The following is a 21,712-nucleotide window of genomic DNA, read 5'->3' on the forward strand; positions in this document are numbered from 1 at the left end:
AGTAAATGTAATGCAATAGAGCGGCACTACTTCCAGAAGCAGAGAACGCTGCTCCCTTAGAAAAAAAAGGCGACAATTCGACAATACAAGCTTTGCGTTGGTTGTACTATTCCTGCTTACGTTTCTGCGTCTGTCAGTAATAGTAGAGTACTTCTTCAAAACGCTTCCTTATATTGCCACGTGCCTTTCTTTATCACTTTAGGTGTATTCGGTTTTCGGCCACAAAGACTGTCAGCAACGCTCAGCGCGAACCGCGCCTCATTGTTCGAGAACCTTCGCGACCATTGTAGACCGTTTTGTTAAGATTGCGCGCAAGACGCGCACACTCGAGCTTATTCTAGAATTTGCACGACAGCCAGCGATAACGCTGAAATATTCGACGGCACATGTTTAAATGCCGACGCGCTTCACCGCTAGTCAGTTGATCGACGAACGACGCCCTGTTCGCCGCTATCATTGTACAGCGTGTATTGCTGTAGTTCTAGTTCTCATTTTGTGGCCACAAGTTCGGCCAAATAAACAGTTTCATCCTGCAAACGCCGACTGCTGTCTTCGTCGACGTCACGACCACGTGACATCTGGTGGAGGTGCTGCTGCTTCCATGATCCGGACGCCCCCGCGAAGCACTGGCCCAAACCGGGGCCGGTCGCCTAGCCCGTATCCGGGAAACTAAGGGCAGCAACCGATGGAGGTGCGGTTGCTGTACGACGAAATGCCGAAGATCCTCCGCGGCCGCCGACGACGACTACGCGACGAGACCTGCCGAACACGACGCGAAGCAGACGAAGCCCTGACGACGAAACCTCGGTCCCTGAAGAAGACCTGTCGACGCGACGTACAAGCAGCGGGACAAGCCGACCTAGCCGTGACCCGACGCCGCGATTTAACCGCAACGCAAGACGACGGATTAGCGACCTCGACGTACTATTCGACGGCCACAATATCACCGCTCTCGTCGACACTGGAGCCGACTATTCCGTCGTCAGTGGACCATTCGCCAAAAGATTGAAGAAAGTTAGGACCGCTTGGCAAGGGCCTGAAATCCGGACCGCTGGGGGCCATCTAATAACTCCGGCTGGAGTCTGCACCGCAAGAGTCACCATCAATAACCGGACTTATCCTGCGAGCTTTGTAATCTTACAGCATTGCTCCAGGGATGTGATACTTGGGATGGACTTCCTAAGCCACCACGGCGCCGTCATCGATCTGAGATCTGAGTCAATAACACTAACCTCAGAAAAAGCGCTGCCGCCACACACGACGCTAGGAAACCCCGTGTTGAATGTGATAGAAGAGCACGTCACCATTTCGCCTCTCTCCAGCATCATCATTTCCGTCGGAACTCAAGAACCCGTAGACCTTGAAGGTGTCATCGAGGGCGATCAGCACCTACTTCTGAACCGTCAGATTTGCCTCGCAAGAGGCATAGCCGAGCTGCGTGATGGCAAAGCTAAGGTAGTGCTGACAAACTTCAGCCACGAATATAGGCACCTCAACATTGGTACGACGGTCGCCTACATCCACGAATTCGTGGACGCCAGCAGTTCTTTCGCCCTCTTCGATGCTACTGAACCTGCTTCGACGGATCGACGAAACCAACCCGATTTCGACGTCAACCCGAGCCTCCCGAAACACAAGCAAGACCAGCTAAAAGCCCTGCTCCTACAATTCAAGGACTGCTTCTCGTCGTCGTCAAGAATTCGACAGACCCCAGTCGCGAAACATCGCATCATAACAGAAGAAAGTGCCCGACCAATCCGTCAGAGCCCGTACCGAGTTTCGACGAGAGAACGCGAGGCCATCAAGAAACAGGTCGACGAAATGCTACGCGACGACATCATCCAGCCGTCCAAGAGTCCGTGGGCGTCACCTGTGGTGTTAGTGAGGAAAAAGGATGGAACCCTTCGTTTTTGCGTCGACTATCGTCGCCTGAACAAGGTCACGAAGAAGGACGTGTACCCTCTCCCACGGATAGACGACGCCCTAGATCGACTCCATAACGCCAAGTACTTTTCGTCGATGGACCTCAAGACCGGCTACTGGCAAATCGAAGTAGACGAGAGAGACCGAGAAAAGACTGCCTTCATAACACCAGACGGCCTGTTCGAGTTCAAGGTCATGCCCTTTGGTCTGTGCTCGGCACCCGCAACTTTCCAACGTGTCATGGATACAGTGCTGGCTGGCTTGAAGTGGCAGACTTGCCTCGTGTACTTGGACGACGTCGTTGTGTTTGCCTCAAACTTCGACGAACACCTACGGCGGCTTGAAGCTGTACTTCAAGCAATAAAGAGCTCCGGACTCACCCTGAAGCCAGAAAAGTGTCGCTTTGCGTACGAGGAACTTTTGTTCTTGGGACACGTGATAAGCAAGTCCGGAGTACGCCCTGACCCCCAGAAGACAGTCGCCATCGCTACATTCCCGCCGCCTACCGACAAGAAGGCCGTGCGTCGATTTCTCGGCCTGTGCGCCTATTACAGGCGGTTCGTCAAAAACTTTGCCCGCATCGCCGAGCCACTTACTAACCTTACCAGGACCGACGTCGAGTTCAAGTGGGAAACGCCGCAGCGGGAAGCATTTCAAGAACTAAAGCGACGCCTGCAGACGCCTCCGTTTCTCGCGCATTTCGACGAATACGCCCAAACGGAAGTGCACACCGACGCAAGCAATGTAGGACTCGGCGCCGTTCTTGTGCAGAGGACTGACGGAGCGGAAAGGGTAATCAGCTATGCTAGCCGGTCGCTTTCGAAGGCGGAAGCAAACTATTCTACGACAGAAAAGGAGTGCCTTGCCATAATTTGGGCTACAACAAAGTTTCGCCCCTACCTTTACGGCAGGCCCTTCAAAGTTGTGAGCGACCACCACGCCCTGTGTTGGCTAGCTAACTTGAAGGACCCTTCAGGTCGTCTCGCACGATGGAGCTTGAGACTTCAAGAATTCGACATTACCGTCGTTTACAAGTCCGGAAGAAAACACTCTGACGCCGACTGCCTGTCTCGTGCCCCCGTGGAACCGCCGCCGCAAGACGACCAGGACGATGACTACTTCTTGGGAACCATAAGTGCCGACGACTTCGCTGAACAACAACGATCCGACCCGGAACTCAGAGGCCTTATGGAATACCTCGAGGGCAAGAACGCCGTCGTTCCGAAAGTGTTCAAACGAGCACTGGCGTCGTTTTTCTTAGGCAACGGCGTTCTCCGAAAGAAGAACTTCTCACCGAATCGAGCCAAGTACCTTCTCGTGGTGCCTTCAGGATTGCGGCCAGAAGTCCTCCAGGCCCTGCACGACGACCCGACAGCAGGACACCTCGGTGTTTCCCGAACGCTGGCAAGAATACAGGAAAAGTACTACTGGCCGCGCCTTGCCGCCGACGTCACTCGCTACGTAAGGACATGCCGAGACTGTCAGCGACGCAAGACACCGCCAACAAGACCAGCGGGCTTTCTTCAGCCGATCGAGCCACCTCGGCGACCGTTCCAGCAGATCGGGATGGACCTCCTGGGACCATTCCCAACGTCGACTAGTGGTAATAAGTGGATCATCGTAGCTACCGACTACCTGACCCGTTACGCCGAAAAAAGGGCCCTACCTAGAGGCAGTGCCGCCGAGGTAGCGAAGTTCTTCGTTGAAGACATCGTTCTGCGTCATGGCGCCCCAGAGGTCCTGATCACCGACAGAGGTACGGCGTTTACTGCGGAACTAACTCAGGCGATCTTGAGGCACAGCCAGACAAGCCACCGCCGGACCACTGCCTACCACCCTCAGACCAATGGCCTCACCGAGCGCCTAAATAAGACCATCGCCGACATGCTGGCCATCTACGTCGACGTTGAGCACAAGACGTGGGACGCCGTCCTTCCGTACGTGACCTTCGCTTACAACACGGCCGTCCAAGAAACGACGCAGATGACGCCATACAAGTTGGTCTACGGAAGAAGCCCGGCAACGACGCTCGATGCCATGCTACCCAACGTCACCGACGAAGAAAATCTCGACGCCGCCGCTTACTTACAGCACGCCGAAGAAGCACGACAGCTCGCCCGCCTACGGATCAAGAACCAGCAGATGACTGACAGCCGCCGCTACAACCTTCGACGACGCCACATAGAATACCAACCCGGTGACCGTGTATGGGTATGGACGCCAATACGCCGACGGGGACTCAGTGAGAAGCTTCTTCGACGATACTTCGGACCGTACAGGGTACTTCGACGCCTCGGCGCACTCGACTACGAGGTTGTCCCTGACGGCATTACTAACTCTCAACGGCGCCGTGCACGACCTGAAGTCGTCCATGTCGTGCGCCTCAAACCATATTACGCGCGTTAGCGAATCTGAGGACTGTCATTTTGTTTTATTATTGTGCTTTCTTTCTTGTTCTTATTGTCTATTGTAGTTTGTTGCTTTATTCTTGTTATTTATTGTTGCATGCATTAGCCTGTTCTGTTTTAAGCTTCGGGACGATGCATTTTCAGAGGGGGGCATTGCCACGTGCCTTTCTTTATCACTTTAGGTGTATTCCGTTTTCGGCCACAAAGACTGTCAGCAACGCTCAGCGCGAACCGCGCCTCATTGTTCGAGAACCTTCGCGACCATTGTAGACCGTTTTGTTAAGATTGCGCGCAAGACGCGCACACTCGAGCTTATTCTAGAATTTGCACGACAGCCAGCGATAACGCTGGAATATTCGACGGCACATGTTTAAATGCCGACGCGCTTCACCGCTAGTCAGTTGATCGACGAACGACGCCCTGTTCGCCGCTATCATTGTACAGCGTGTATTGCTGTAGTTCTAGTTCTCATTTTGTGGCCACAAGTTCGGCCAAATAAACAGTTTCATCCTGCAAACGCCGACTGCTGTCTTCGTCGACGTCACGACCACGTGACAATATTGTAAATGGCTGCCCTCATGCTTGCCTTGGTTTCGTTGCGTATTGCCTTCTTATGGTTGAGGTTAACTAAAATCTGGGTTCCTTTTGATAGTTATTAAGTAACGGGTTGCGTGGTAATAAATAATAAAACATGAGAAGTTTACTTGCTCCATTTACAGAAGCGAAACCGAAACTGCAGCAAATATCTTGGGTAAAATGGTCCAGCGAGAAAACAAGCAACTAAACATTCAGTAGCATTGCACTTGTAATAAATTTGCTGGAGTTTACGTGCCAGAACCATAATATGTTTATGAGTCGTGCCGTAGAGGAGGGCTGCGGAAATTTCGACCAGTTCATGTTCGTAACGTGCATCTAAAACCAAGTACACGAGCCTCTAGCATTTTGGCCTCGTTCGAAAATGCTGGAGCCCCCCTCAAACCTGTGCCCTTTGGGTCAGTAGCCGAGCGCCGTAACCGCTGTACCACCGCGGCAAACTTAAGCAATTCTGAGAGAGACAGAAAAGTGAGCAAGAAAAGACCGCATTCTGATTCGAAGCCGCGCCCTAGCGATTACGCGCGAACAGCCAGCACGGACGATCAACCCATTCAGCCACAGCGCGCGGCGGCTGGCACGTGATACGATAGCTATTATCAAGATCTTACGGTCAAACGCTCCTTGCAAAGCTTCTTGCTAGTGTCCCTACCTTCCAAAGAGCAGGAACGGAATGCAAAGTGAAAACGGCTGTTTCTGTTCGCGCTGTAAAAATGCGCTGAAGAGCATAATTCGATATTTCACACCGTAAGAAACGAGGATGATATTGGAACACACACACAGCGCTGAACTTACAACTGGCTATATTTTCAAGCTTAGAGCCATATATATACGCTTTTCACCAGAAAAGAAAAAAAGAATAGAGCAAGTGAAGCATGCAAGAAATTCCAGAAATATCGTAGAAGACCGAGAAATTTTGAAACGCGATAAAAAAGTGCATGAGTGCAGCTTCGCTTGCTCTTTTGAGCAATGAAAGTTAATTTCTCGTGATCGTGAAACATATGTGATATCGATGATGGGTTGTTGTTTCCTGTGACTACAATTTTTTGTACACCAGGCCTGCAATTATCGCATGACTAAAATCACGTAACATCGCACAACATCTCCTTACGTGACTATAATCACGTAACAACTAGTCACGTGACTTAAAATCACGTAAAATGAAGTAATTAGTCTCGCCACTAAAATCCCGTAACGTCACGTAACTACTGACGTGACGTATTGGCGCCAAAAACTTCGGAACAACCGGGTGGCGCGGAGCAACCTCAGCGTCTGCACTAGACTCTAATAAACATGTACTTTCTCTCTCACGTGACTAAAATCACATCACGTAACTACTAGTGACTCGACATTTCCCCTTCAAAACCACGCAACAAGTGCGTAGTGTGGGGAACCGACCGAAACCTGAGAAGTATAGACGATCCAAGCCTAACGATATCATAGTACTACTAGCAAAAACGTTGCGCCTCTAGCAAAAGCTTGGTGTTACTAGCAAAACCTTAGAAGCTAGATCGAACACTAGCTCCGTTGTCGGTTCCAGCCTTACGCAACTAGTACAAGCTGCGCACATTTTTATTTATAGATGTTTAAAATGACTGCGGTACGTTGAGGTCGGCTGCGAGTGCGTGAGAAAAGCGGTTGAATCACAGGATTTTCGTTTCGTAAATGGCAACACCAGTCCCTGGACTACCACAAAAATTTGATCCACACGGACCTATCCGATGCAGCGCACAGTGTTTTGTGATGTTAAAGGAGAAGGCATGCCGGTCTTTTTCTCTTGACGTAGGACGATAGATACGACGAGAGGTGAATAAAAATCCCAGTTTCACCGCAAGGGCGATGCAAAGAGTGCGATAGCAACAAATGAAGTAAGGCTGGACGCTAACTCTCCTAGATCTAGCCTCGCGTAACTCTGCAATATGGTAGTTTAAAAGAAGACAGCCACTCCAGGTGGGAAAGGGGATTTCGCACAGTCTCTTTGCGTTGAGAGCGCAGCATGTAGGTATACGAGCCGTCCGCTGATGCCTATCCAGATAGCGATTTTGATTTCTTAAAACAAAAAATCAAATAATCTTTCCTATTCCTTGCTTGGAGTAATGATCTGTTCGTTTCATTAGTTGTGTCTAACAAGGAAAAGAATCCCTCGAACAATTGCCCTTCTTTCGTTAAGATTACGACAGACACTTGCCTTAGCCCTAAAGTAAAAAGCAACTGCAAAAACGTCTAACATTGTCATTTCATTACTACGCCTCGCTTTTCTAAGCTTACTTCGTTTCCTTTACGTTGCTGAATTGTAGGTAACTCAGAATATCATAACGAAATCATGAGAACGGAGAAATAAGTTTCCACCACAATACGCGTACGAAAGTTCCAAAGAGCTTTGTTCACCATAACTTGAGCGTTCGTTCTGTTCCTTAGGACGTTTATAAAAGGATAAAGTAAGAATTACAAATGTAGATCTGAAAGATCTGATACGTGTGGAGTTTTTAAACATACACTAAAAAAGTCATAAAATAAAAAGACAGAGAAACGGCAGCTCAACATTGCAGTCAAAAAACCGAAACCGAAACGAAAGCTCTTTTGTTTCTGCGGCGACATCTTGAGGGATGCTGTGAAACTAAGTCACGGGTTGGAAAAAAAAACAGCTTATCTTACGCTAGGAATCGAACCGATGACGGCGCGGTGATGTCGCGCTTTGAAAGTGAACGATTAACTCACTCGGCCACGGACGTCACCGTACCGCCGGTGATAAGCAAGGGTTTATCAATATACCACAAGCATTTGAAGGACAGCGTTTCAAAAAACGCGTTAGGGAACAATGTTACGCCAATTGCGAAAAGTTGAGAATGGCTTCAAACGAAAGCTGAGTGTCAGGACTACATGTGATTTCCTGACCATTAACATAACTTGCTTAGTTTTACCACAGTGACCGTTTTTGTCTTGAAAAACGGGCCACTTTTTTCGCCGTTTCCATAGACTCCCATTGTACAATCTTTAACTGCTCTGGGAACAAAATTGAAGCTTACTGCAACATGATCGCTGCAGTCCTCTCGTGCGTTTAGGTTCCCAGAAGCGCTCTGTGGTCTGCGTTTTTCAACATACTCCCTCTACACTTAATTATTCGGGAAAAACTCGCCAGTTCCATTGAAAACGCGCTAGCTTCGCGCCGGGGCCGCCAGGGGCGCTGGCTGTGATGTGTCCACAAAAGCTGGATAGGCTGTAGACGATCGGTACGAAACAATGGTGGACAGCCCAGGCGCGTCAACACTTACGAAATTACATTTAAAAATATAATAAATGCTGGGGTTTTGCGTTCCAGAAATTACGATCTGATTACGAGGCATGCTGTAGTGGAGGACTGCGGTTTAATTTTGACCATCTGTAGTTGCTTGATGTGCACTTAAGCCTGAGTGCACGGGTGTTGTTGTATTTCGCGTCCATCGAAAAGCGGCCATTTGGGATCCTATGCAAAACCAACATAGTCATATGGCATAACTGAATAGAAGTATCAAGCCCAGGGCGCAGTTTACTCTTGTTAGTTTTTCAAGTATTTTTTTTTTTACAATGAAATTGCTTACTTGACAGATAATGAGTATATTGCTTGCATATATAGGTACTCATGTCTCTTCAAATGCGTGTCGGGTGAAAATAGGAAGCAGTTAACTAACTGATAGTGTTAGCTAGTAGAAATACCTTGTGAGAACGGCAGGATGCACCAGGCCGACCATAAACTCTGGCAGCTTCTCGTTCAGCCTGCGGCCCGAGGAAATGTCCGTAAACGTAATTAAAAATAAAAACCATATATAGAGTACAGTAGTGCTGTAACACCAGCCGCACAGCGCGTATGTACTCATTGTATGCACGGATCCGTACTAGCATTGATGCTAAGGTATTCGCATCATTTGTGTATTTCCTTGGCAAATAAACTGACGTTTACCTTGAGGCCACCCGATAAAGTCTCGAGACCATAAATAAGCGACGAAGTTGCAAAGGAGCTTGCCTTACACTTTAGTTACAAGATGCCTTTAATGGTTCGGTCTCATCTTTCTCAGTTGTAGAGGTTGTCGTGGCTTATGAATGGATGCCATCCCGGGAAAACATCGCACCGAATGGTCCCGTTTACAATTATCAAAGTTCTACAACGACTGAAAAAAAAAAAGGAAACAAGAAAAGAAAATAACTTTAAAAATGAGTAATGAACTATAGCGCCTGAAACAATTCTACGTAACTATGACGACGTTTCTTCTTTTTTTTGTTTTTTCTTAGGGTTTCGGGTTACAAATGAACGCTTTCTTAACGAAGTAATGTAGAGATTGAATCAGTCCGCTTGAACGTTGTTTTCAACATGCTTTCTGCAGTAGGACCAACATTAATTTCGGAAGAGCTCGAGAAAGCTGGCAACTGAGACGGTCAGTGGAAATGGCCAGACCGTAGTCATCGAAAAAGAGTCGAGATAATTGGAGACGGTAAATTGGACGTAAAAGATTAAACGATGGGAACAATTTTTTTTTTTTTTTTTTGATGAAACAAGAGCAAGCAAAACACGAGGTCGAGACAAGTACAGAGCGCTCGTGGTCAAGAGATTACGGAGTTTTACCAAAATGGAGAACAAGAAAGAACGTTTAAGATAACAGAAAGACCCAAGCTGACTGCCTGAAGTCAAGGACATGACACAGATGCAAAATAGAAAGGAAAAGAAAGCAGACTTCAGCGATTATTTCGGCTCTGCAGTTACTTGCTCGAACAATGGCATTTTCCCCCGGTCACGACGACCACCACACTTTTTGCTAGCCCGCTTTTTCCTCAAATATTTGCTCTCACCCACTCTTGGGAACTGAACAAAGAGCTGGTGGTTACAAGGCTGTTAGTAGTGGGGTTGGACGATATATATATATATATATATATATATATATATATATATTCCCCTTCAAATTTTCTTAACGATATATATAGTGTGAAATACCCCGTAGAATTTCGAATGATACTATGATGCTTAACATTTTAAAAGATAGCTTCCAAGTCCATAACATTACAGAAAGAAAAGTTTGGAGCAGATGAATGTGATACGGCTTTACGTTTTAGCGGTGCACCCGCCGTGGTGGCTTAGCCACTAAGGCGTTGTACTGCTAAGCACCAGCCAGGACGTGGGTTCGATTCCTGGCCACGGTAGCTGCGTTTCGTGGGGAGAAAACTACAAGAACGTCGGCGTGCTTAGATTTAGGGGCGTGTGAAAGAATGGTCAAATTAATCCCCCACATAGGCGTGCCTCGTAATCGTATCGTAGTTTGGTGAAACAACTTGGAGAAACTGATAAGCAGTGTGTACAACTTCCTCGTATGCACTAGTGCATTTTCTGAAGTTCGAAATACGTACACATGTGCAGAGGCTGTGCAATTCTCTCAATCTCCCCATGTTTAATACACTGACTTATTTATAGCATACGTGTTACAGCTGTTTGTCTAGAAGCTAATGCGTTTTTGTATCTGTTGCTTAACATGGTTGTACATTTTGCTTTTTCAATGTACTTGATTCAGGCAATCTTGCTGCATCATGTTTGTTAATGAAGGTAATATGTTTCGAGAATGTGCGCAATACAGTCACACCTTCTGTTCCCATTAATGGAATGGAAAATGCCCAAGTGCCTACCTAGCCGACGTTTTGCTAGCGTGGCATTTGAGATTACCTTTCAACATTATACAGTAAAAGCTCATTAATTCTAACTCGATTGATTCGAACTTACAGTTAATTCGAACTGACGCCCTGGTTGCGGCACAGCCCTGTGTATTTCTATGGGGGAAAGCTCCCGATAATTCGAACGCGTCGGTATCCACAACGGTTAATTCGAACTCTGAGCCCCCGGTTTTCATCGCTCCTCGCAGAAGTTTGTCCAGGCCCCAGAGTGATCACAAAGTGTTGCAAAAGCAAACCAAACCAAATTTACCAGAGATGCAAAACAACGAAACAGCAGCATTTCTCAGCAGATGAGAATTTGGACGCTGCGCTGGAGCTCTTGGGCAAGCTGCAAACGATGTTCATGGAGTCGCTACTGAAGAAATGCAAGCAAGTGCAAATTACTGATTACTTTTAATTTGATTGCGTTAACTTTGCCATGTCAGTAAACGTGCTTTGGAGCTTACATGGCGTCATATATTTCGACATTAAGGCTCACTGCTCGCATGAATGCATGTCGGTGCAAAATTCTGACGTATCGCTGACTGATCAATTAATTCTGTTCGCTGTTATAGATCTAAATGAAGTTAATTTACGAGATCACCTGACACAAACGTGTAGTAGCGCCTACAATTTGATAGTCCCCTTCGAGTTCGAATTTACAAGCTTTTACTGTATTTCCTTAGGCCATTTAGGTTGTGAAGTTAAATCGTTGAGTTTAAGTAAAATAAACCGATCTTCTAGTATGTACTTTTAACACGACTGCCATTTGTATGATAGCCGACCGAGTTTTTTTAGGCTGATCAAGCCGCTTTCGCCACTTCTGATTGGAGGCGCCTGCATGATTCCGCCGTTCTCATTGGACGCCGTCATCACGCCAGCCTTTCTATTCCTTTCAACACTACCCGATGTCCTCCGAGCGGGAGGACAGTGCCATCAAAATAGCATCAAAACCAAAGTTACTCTACCGTAAAAGGCAGAAGGCTATGACATTATACGATTTTTTTCTATAAACAAGACATTTAATTTAGACGGGTAAGTCATTAGGTAGAATTAAAAATAGAGCATCGTGGCTCAAAGCTCACCGCCCCGTTATAAAGCGGACGGCCATAGCACGTATCCATCCAGAGAATATTTTTCGTAATTATTCAAAGGGCAGCGCTTAAACTGCTTTGAAGCAAGATTAAGTTGCCCTAGATTGCATAGTTATAAAGCGAGATACAGTAAACGAGATGCATGTACTTGCTGCGGGATAGCTCGGGAAACGACGGAGTATGTTTTAATTGAATGCTAAGATGTTCACCAGCGTGTACGTTGGGACACTAACCTACATGGGGCCCTGGGTTTCAGGGACAGCACGGTGAAGGTGAACATGTCCGCGATAGAGATCAGTGAAAGGTGGTTGGAGGAGTGGCGGCAGGAGAACGACCAAAGAAGAAATAGCATAAAAACCAATTTTACTTCAGAGTAAAGCGCAAAAAGTTAAGCTGTGAACTTATAGTCTTTTCCTTTAGAAAGAATTTAATTCAGACAGGCAAGCCATTATTAGACCGAATCAGAAATTGAGCTTGGCGGCCCGCAGGCAACTGCCTCGTCTCAAAGGTGACGCTCACAGCATCCATGTCCATCCATCCATTTATCCATCCAGTCCACCCATCCGTCATGGCAGCTTAGGCAGAAAGGCGGATGCCACGCGAATCGGTTACATCCGCAGTATATAAGCCTTTTCATTTCAGCTATACGCAAAAGATTCGTAAGTTGATTACACGATTATCTGCTTAACTACACAGTAAAACGTCAAGTGGTACTTTAATAAACTGGGCTCAAGAAATGTACCTCACCCGGAGCACAGCTTATTTAATAAAGCAACCCAATCGGTGTCTCCTGCCTTACGTTTCTGGTTTGGTGGCCTGCCATGGTCAGTCTCGCCAATAAAGTGCCAATTCAGTATGTCACCATCACCTGCATCAGCCCACTGAAGTCGGCGCGCCGATCCTGCAGCTATAGTGTCGCAGCAGAGTGAGTCTCTCCCAGACATATTACGACATATATATTTATCTGGTTCTTGCACAAGCTGATGCATGTTTCGGGGCGTGTTTGACGCCGAACGCGAATACACCGCTACAAATGTGCACTGCTACAGATGTGAAATACACTGCTACAGATGTGCTGATTAACAACTCTGTTATCTGCGAAATTACACTGTAAAAGAACGACCGCTACCTCAGAACCCTAAATGCTGCAAATATGCACCTTCGTGAGCACCATTCGTTTAATGCAACGAATATCTTTGTTAAAACGGCTATTCTCACTTGCATCGAAAATCATTGTCGATGGTTTTTGCACAATTTCTTTTCCTCTCGCGATTTTTTTTCCAGCGCTTCTTCGAATTGCACCAATCAACAAATTCTCGTTTAGGCCTGCTCACGTTGTGTACTTCTTTCAGTAAGTTAAGAATTTCCTTGATATATGACGTACAGGGATGTCCATTTATAACGGTTAAACCTGCTACGACAACCAGTTATATAGTGACGGGCTTTGCCCGTAGTTCACCACATGTTGCAGAGTGACACCAAAAAATTTTCGGACTTCCTCAACATTATTATCACCCGCCTACGAACATGAGCAAACGACATATTTTCATCCAACGAATACAAATGTATAGAAGCGCTTAAGTCCGTGAATTGTCTGCGGAAAGTAAATAGTTTAGACGACAGTCTCTCTTCTACTAAGTAAAGAATCCCACAACCTAGTCATTCCCTGACGTCACAATGCGGTTGTGGCGGAGATGAGTCGATATCGAGATGGCGTGAGCTCTTTATAGAGTTGCTGTCAGCATTCGCCCCCACCCCCACCCCCTTCTCGTGTCATACATCATACACACTAATAGACACTAGAATAACTTTTAAACCTACCAAACAAGAGCTCTGGAAACGTACGACCCTGGATCGAGCTTACAAACCTGCGCTTATTTATGCCTGCTACTCAGAGCAGTGCGGCGCAGCGGAGCCAGGGCAGTTATATCTTTTCTGGACATCTTGTCTTCTCTGAACATATGTCGGATAAGTGTCCGTGACCAACTACATACAGTTCACAGTCGTATTGAGTTACATGGTATAGTGTACAAACTTTCCAAAATGATACAATAGGTCAAATGGAGGGGAAAAAATGTGGGCATCTCGCACGAAGTGGCGCAAGGCTGAATCACAGCGGAGCTGATGGTTTCCCAGGGAGTCCTGACTTTTGCGGACTCGAACACGCTCTTCAGGAAAGCGAGTAGGAATGTAGGTCCCGGCTCGGCTCTTCTCCGACATTCTCTGACATATCGATTGGTTATCGATCATTATTGATTGACCATCGATTTTGTATTGATTTTGTAGGCTTATCTCAGGGCTTACCATGGCTTAAATCGATACCGATCGATTATCGATCAATGTCGATCGACTGTCGATTAGTACCGTTTGGTCATCGTTCGGTAACGATCGGAATTGATTGAGTCTCAGTCATTCGATCACAAACCAATGCTGGCTCCATTGTACATACATAGCTAAATTAGGCTTAATTGGCATAATTGGGCTGCATGTATCTCAAGTATCTCGGTTGGGCTTGGCTCAGTCATGCACAACTCAATTAACCTCAATTAGTTGAAGTCTTAATTATGATATTTAACTTAATTTGGATTAATTAGCCTGGATTGGACGCTAGTAATTTGTATCACATTGAACGTGGCTTCGCTAACCTAATTGGAATTTGACTTCGATTAATTAATTAAGATTCATTGAGTTCTGGCTTAATTGGTCTTAATTATACTCGGCCTAATTTGCTTATACTATGCTTAATTAGTTTTCGTTATACTTACTCTGGCTCATCTGGGCTCATGTAAGCTTAACGTGGCAAAGGCAAGCTGGGCAACGATTAATTAGGGTCGTCTTATTTAAACTTAATTATGTCACCTTAACGAGGCGATGTTAAGCTTATCTAGCTTTAATTAGGTTTGGCGACACCTCCCTTGACTCAACTATAGGCTCATCAAAGTTTTAACTTGGCAAATGCAATCTCGGCCGAGTTTCTGTTCACGCCACACGGCATAACGAAAATCTTACGCAGCTTCGCTGTTAATTAGGCGCGTTCGTGAGATATTTAGTATATGTCTAGTTAAGCTCGGATTAACTTTGACCGCCTGGGCTTCTTTCACGCGCTCCTGAATCTATATGTACACGAGCGTGTTTCTATTCCTCGTCCATCGAAATTCGGCCGCTGCACCTGAAGATCGAATCGGGGATCTTAAACGATCGGTGGCAGAAAGCCACAGTCACGAAGCCACCAGGGTTGCACTGTTTAAACATGTTAGCTTTAGGGTAAGAGTCATATTCGAAAAAAAAGGGGGGGGGGGAACTAAGATACAGGGGCTCTCATGAGAGAAGAACCCCATGTAAGTGGTCAGTCATTTCGGAGCTCTCCACAACGCTGCGTCGCTCATAACCCACTGCGTCATTATACGGTATTCTCAACTATACGCATCTTTTTTATTTGGAAGATGTCGTACAGCGCGTTAAAAGCCACAGAAAGAAGTTGTCTTTATGTTGTTATGTTTCTAGGGTGGAAGGGGCAGGGAGGGGGTTCTTTTTTCCGGAATCTGAAAAAAAAAAAAACTCGTGAAATAAAAGAAACAATGTCACAGCGTGTTTGCGCATCTGGATTTCAGTGCTCTCAGTCTAACCTGTAGCCGACACTGCCAACGCAAAAACGACACTGCCGTCACACGCGCGCAAAAAGAAAGAATTAAAGAAAGAAAAGAAGAGCGATCGCCGCCGCGTCGAACACAAGCCTCCACAGTCGAGCATGATAAGTGGTAGCGTGCCAAAACTATACAGTAGAATTATAAGGGACGCCGTAATTGTTTATTGTAGGGCAGCTGTTGGAAGCATGGCGCTTACACGGGGTAACAACTCGATCATCGTAAACACGAGGGGCTAACTGGGTTGTTCTACTTCAAAGAGACGTACTACTTCATCTACTTCAAAGAGGCGTTGTAAATGCGAAGCATTTCTTTGCTTTGCGTACCAAAGGCACTATGAGAGTTTCTATCTATCTATCTATCTATCTATCTATCTATCTATCTATCTATCTATCTATCTATCTATCTATCTAGCCGCCTAGGTCTGTGTGCTCTCGTGGCCGCGCTTCCTTAACTTACCAAAATTGGCGAATATGACTGTCTGGTCACGACATGAATAACGTAAAAATCCTGCCGCCTACGTCATGAAACCCTTTCTTCCAGTCACGTGTGGCACATACCCGTGTACCACGGGCCGCGGTATGCAGGTATGCGCCACAGGTGAATCACAGTTTATATCTACCCACGAAAGGAGAGAACCGACAACGGTAATTCAAACGCGAGAGTGTTAAAAAGATCCGGCATCGGCAGGGCTGACCTGACGAATACAAAGAATAAATATCAAGATCCCAGTAGGAATCGAATCCAGGCATTCTACGTGACAGTCAAATATTCAACCACAGAGTCACGCCAGGTGTTTAAGTGCCTTTGGAAAAATATGATATGCAGGTGACATGTCGGGTTAACGTCAATTGTGGTTCCAGTGTTGGCTCCGCTTTTATAACAGTCTGATCAACATTACACATGTAGTCCTATGACTCAGTAAGCTATATTCAAGCGTTGCTCGACCCCTGGGGGTTACGTTAACTAATGATATTCACATCATTGCAACGTAGCGTGCACTTCGTTTCGATAAAACAGATGTATGTGCTCTAACGTGAGGGCTGACCTTACGTCAAACCATAAGTTATCATTTAAAAGCCAGTGTAGTCTACGTTCTTGGTAAGCCCACAATGTGCCCACAACTCTTCCATTTACAAAAGCACGTCCATCCACCTCGTAACGCTTTGCTCAAAGCCAAAAAATGCAGCATAGACAGATACCCACTGACTGCTTCGCATGAAAATGATGCCCACAATGCGTGGGATCTGCCGAATTTTGTTATATTGCAGTTGAAATATTAAAAAAAAAACGATCCTTAACGCTCGCCAAAAATGACGCAAAAATCGTTCAGGAACGGCTCTTGTAAACTCACTAGAACAGTGCTGGTTCTCAAAATGACGTTCAGAACCAGCACGGTTCCTCAGCATGACCTCACCGGGGGCAACGTTGCGAGATTAGATAGTCTAGTGACGTTGGCCCGCGGCGCGCACTGAAATAGTCTGAGTGACGTGACGTGCCATGTATGGAATTCGCATCATGTATACGCTAACCATAAAAAGTTAGCGTCGTCCGCATTCCGGGGGCTATTTAAAAGCTGTTATTAATAAATTCTGATAATTAACAGTCCTGCAGTGTTGTCAGAATTGCTTCGATAGTATACTCAGATATGAAGAGCTTATCGATAACGTGAAATTTAGTTCAAATTGGCTCTTTAAAACTTTGCTCTATCATAAAAAAAAGCGTCACAACTAATCTCCAGATTTCAACAGAACATAAAGGCAAATATTAAAGCACAATAGTTGGTTCTGGTGACTACGTCAAGTCTTCTCAGTGCCTACCAAATATAGCATCATTGTTTTTCACTCAGTGTTTTCTCTACGTATATAACAATTTTAATACTAGTATATCTTCTTGAATTATTTTTTTTCTTTGGCAGGCGTCATTTTTAGCACCTGCAGCTACTCGAACTTGGCGAAAACCTCGATTATTGCTTTTTCTCCCTCTCTGTCTTTTCTCATTAATTATTACCTCACGTTCCACATCTCCTAATCCCGGTGGTAAAGAACGGAAGCCGTGACCTCACGCTCCCGCTTTTTGTGGGCGATGAGCCACCGCCAGCCTCCCAAACTTCAGCGCAAAAGCTCGATAATTTTCTCTCCGTTTCACCTATCCATATCGCCTTTGACCAGTCAACGACGATACCGTTGCCGTCAGATGCCCCGTTCGTGTGTGCAATCGATAATTGTAGGTGCCTCGCCGTCTTCAGGCAGTACTCTATTGAGCTGAGAGGCACAGTTTCGCGAGCATGGCGTTTCGGCAGAGGGCTAATCACAACGAACAGAACACTCATTCGTCACCTTTCAGTATTGCCTCGTATATAGAAGAAAGCGCCCTCGCAGCAGCTTTCCAGTCCGCTTGCTCTGCCAACAATGAATCTCCGGGGGCGTTGCAATAAATGCCGCCGTACAGGTTCAGGCTTTGAGAGACAACACTCATTTAGTGAGAGTATGCTTGAAGCACCGCGTCGAACGTCACGAGTGCTTATAAAATGCAAGCGAGCAAGTCGTCGAAAATACCGCCGTGCTTCTCTTTTGTTATTCTTTTTAGCAATGTCATGACAGCACGTTTAGTGTACTGTCAGAAATCATCCTCTTTCGCAACGAACGGCCTCACATTGGCTCATTATAAAATATTTGGAAAGGAACGAAGAGACGAAGCAAGGAAAGAGGAGTACATGGCACTATCACGACTTAATGAAAGCTTTTACCGTCGCAAGCGCCCGAGTAAAAATAGAGAAAAACAAAATGAAGCAGCGCATACACAAACGACTGAAAATACGAGGCATGTGCCGACATCTTGCAACCTGAACCGCGGCAGTAATAAAATCGCACTATAATTGCAAGCTGGAAGATAGAGCGCTTGTACGAGCGACGTCGAGTTTGCCGTTTTGGGAAAGCGCTATAGACATTCGTGCGCGGTAAGGTAGGGGCTTACTGACAACGACGTCATCTCATTTTCAAGCTATACGTTCACTGCATTTATCACTGATGCTTTCAAGGACTGCAAGCACTACAGAAAGAAGTTGTAATTAAGGAAATATTTGCAGAAAAAAAAAAAGCTTTAGGCGACCTTAATGTTCCATTTTAGCGTTTTAATGGCGCTAGCCCCTAGCGTATGGTGAACTTTTTTTGGTTCACTTGGGCAGACCTTAGAGTAAAAGAAAACAACTCTGTAGTGGGTATGTGCCATCATGATGGCACATACCCGTCACGTATACCCACACATACCCGTGATGATGTCACGTATACCCGTAATGCGCTATACCAGTTCAAGTACGACGAACCAACTCGCCCAATCTTCAACACTTGTATCCACTACAGAATTGTTGGTATGTGCCACGTGTACCGTCAAGAAAACAGTGCGCTCTTTCAATGAACTCATTCAATTAATTTAAGCGCACTCGACGAGTTGAGCTGCGCTTAACTCTGCGTGGCCTTTGCAATCAACTGCTGCAGTGCGCCGTCGTGCTGCCGAAGCGGATCGCAGGGGCCGCGTAGAAGGAAGTGCGTGGTTGAGATCTGTTCCGCCAGGTGCCTCGACGATCCCAGGTGATCACTGTCTGCTCTTTCGATGAACTCCTTCAATTAATTTTCATTGATTATCCTGAACAGTTAATTGGCCCTTATCTTAAATAAACTTGTGTTCCGATATTATATATCTATCCCGTACAACTCCTAACCTGACCCATCACACTCTTTTTACATGAGTTTTATTTATTTTTTATTGGGGTTTCATCCCATTCGAGCCAACGCTCAACTTCCGGTTGGCTTGAGTCGAAGCCCGGTATGCTCCTTGAAGAACAAAATGTCGCTAGGTGACAGCGCCATAAAAAAATGAAATAAGGAAATCGAAAACAATAGCAAAGATAGCGTGCTTAATTAGCGGTTGTAAATGAAGATGAAACCTGGAATAGGAAAGACTGAAAACCAAAGCGCTGTTTCATTCGACGCATGTGCGGGCTTCTAAGGGGTCGTAGTATATAGACCAATTCATTCAACGGCAAGATGGCGCGCAAATATTATATCTGTGCTCAGCGCAGGATAAAGCATATCGATGTGGTACAGTTCCTTCGTATGAGGTTGTAGGTATAGATCTTGTGAAACAGGCAAATTCGTGCACGTGCACTTGCCGCGTCATGAAAGATCCGTTAAGTTCACCGTCATAGATGCAACGCTGCATAGCCGAATTAGTTGGAACGAAGCTGTTCCACGACTGTGCATTGCGAATCACCCTCAGTTTTAAGCATGAAATTTTTTTAGATGCGAATCATCTTATAGCGGAGTTCAAACCGGTGGTGGTGGTGGTGTGCGGCGTGACCACCCTTACTGCGCATACCCTCTCCACACACCTCCTTTCCACTCCCCCTCACCACTCCTCCTCTCCCACCCCCTCTCCACGTTCTCTCCCCTTTCCGCTATCCCTCTCCCCTCCCTCTCTCCACACTTCCTCTGAAACGCGGGCTAGACATGCCGAAATTCTCTCCTGCGCAACGCCGCGATGAGCGCCAGCGCATGCGCGTCCCCTCCCCCTCTCTCTCCTCTCCTACGCTGCCCCCCTCTCGCGCGCCTTAATAATATCTGGGGTTTAACGTCCCAAAACCACGATATGATTATGAGAGACGCCGTAGTGGAGGGGTCCGGAAATTTCGACCACTTGGGGTTCTTTAACGTGCACCTAAATCTAAGTACACGGGCCTCAAACATTTTCGCCTCCATCGAAAATGCAGCCGCCGCGGCCGGGATTTGATCCCGCGACCTTCGGGTCAGCAGTCGAGCGCCATAACCACTAGACCACCGTGGCGGGGTCTCTCGCGCGCCTGTCGACCGCGTTCCCCGCTCGCCCTGTGAGAATTAACGGCCAGGCTAGAGGGAAGACACGATGCGCGTAGCGTTCCTCTTAGCGTTCCACGACGCGATGTCGGTAGCATGCCCAACGAACGCCAACGGAACGCGATCGTGCAAGTTCTCCGGCTTCGCATCGCCTCATGGTCCCCTTCAGCGGGAAATGGTGTAACTTTTTTGAGCTCCATTTATCGGTGACCTTCAAGTGACCTTGTGCCAAAAGCGATATCCGTTATTCTGGCACTCAAACAAGAACCTCCGGGCAACCAGTCAAGAGTTAACAAAATGCGGTCTCTGACTCCAATTCTTTGTACACAACCACATTACATACGCTAGATGATGCCCAAACAAGTTACAGAAAACATTGCTTCCGAGTCCTACCTAATGTTTGTTCACAATATCACTGACGCTGTAATTTTTGTCAGTTCCAGTATGTTCCAAAGGTAGATACAGGGTACACTTTGCCTATGCTCTCTTGAACGCCAGCGGTCCGTGAATTTCGCGGCGAAGGTTTGCGCCGCCTCTTTCGAGAGATGCGCCACGCTGCGTGACCACGCCGGCAGCGTCTAGTGCGGCGCAGATGACGTAGACCACGTCATCGGCCAAGACGAGTCTTGCAACGAGGTTGAGTTCAAAACTGGTTCATTTCGGCTTAGTAAGCTTTCAGGCCTTCGTCACGTCGCATATCAAGATTGCGGCTAGTATCACCTCCAACCCATCGGCCTTGCCGGGAGTAATGTCATGCTTACATCTACTCTCGATATTACGGGAGAGCCAGCCATTTTTTTTTCACTAGAAGTTGATCAAGCGCAAGAGCTTGGCGAAGAGAGAAAGGAAGAAGAAATTAAACTGTGGAGTTTTTTCGTGCCGTATGAATATGAGGCACGCCGTGTATACAGTTGGAAACTATTTCACCACTTTGACTTCTTCGTCAACGTGCATCTAAATCTAAGCACTCGGTTGTTTGACAACAAAGTTTGAACAAAAAGCTATACCCTATATGTATACCCAATAAAGCTTCGCTTTGTATTGCGTGCTTTTAGCTCGAGGAACGCTACAACAAACGCGTTTCGTTGTGAGAGATGGTAATAATTCGTTCGTAGCAACAGATAACAGATATCGAGAAACGTGACAGTTCGATAAGGGACTGCAGCACGCAATTTGTATCGTATACCATTTTAATATGTCCAAACAAAGACAACGGGCCCGGATGTGTGCTTGTGGCCGTCGTATTCAGGAAACTTGGCTCACAGCACTGATGAGCGTATAAAACTGTTGCTTTCAAAATGTTTAAAGACAAAAAGAAAGATTACACGATGGTCGTACTTGTAAATGAATGAGTACAACTGTGCGTGTCAGCAAAAAATTCACCGACGATTACGATACTAGTCAATGCGAATTCTTAGCACAGCTGTTTAGGGGTTTTGATTTTGCGACTAGTTGAGGCGCGACTGCCTCACTAACCAGGAGACCGCGGAAGGCAGCGCGTGGGCGCGTTT

The 21,712-nt window shown here is 46.5% G+C and overlaps 1 protein-coding gene across 5 annotated transcripts in view; it reads left to right on the forward strand.

Moving 5' to 3' along the window:
- Positions 1–21,712, forward strand: part of LOC119401386 (protein transport protein Sec24A) — a 651,765-nt gene that overhangs the window by 454,542 nt on the left and 175,511 nt on the right. The window contains exon 1 of one of the 5 annotated variants that reach the window (XM_049417370.1): positions 6,113–6,122. The exons of the other annotated variants lie outside the window; for them this stretch is intronic. The gene's annotated coding sequence lies outside the window, so the exon portion shown is untranslated. Of the gene's footprint in view, positions 1–6,112; positions 6,123–21,712 lie in introns of those variants that run through there. 5 annotated transcript variants of the gene reach the window in all.

The sequence above is a fragment of the Rhipicephalus sanguineus genome, chromosome 1 (genome assembly GCF_013339695.2).
Source record: "Rhipicephalus sanguineus isolate Rsan-2018 chromosome 1, BIME_Rsan_1.4, whole genome shotgun sequence".
NCBI lineage: Eukaryota > Metazoa > Arthropoda > Arachnida > Ixodida > Ixodidae > Rhipicephalus > Rhipicephalus sanguineus.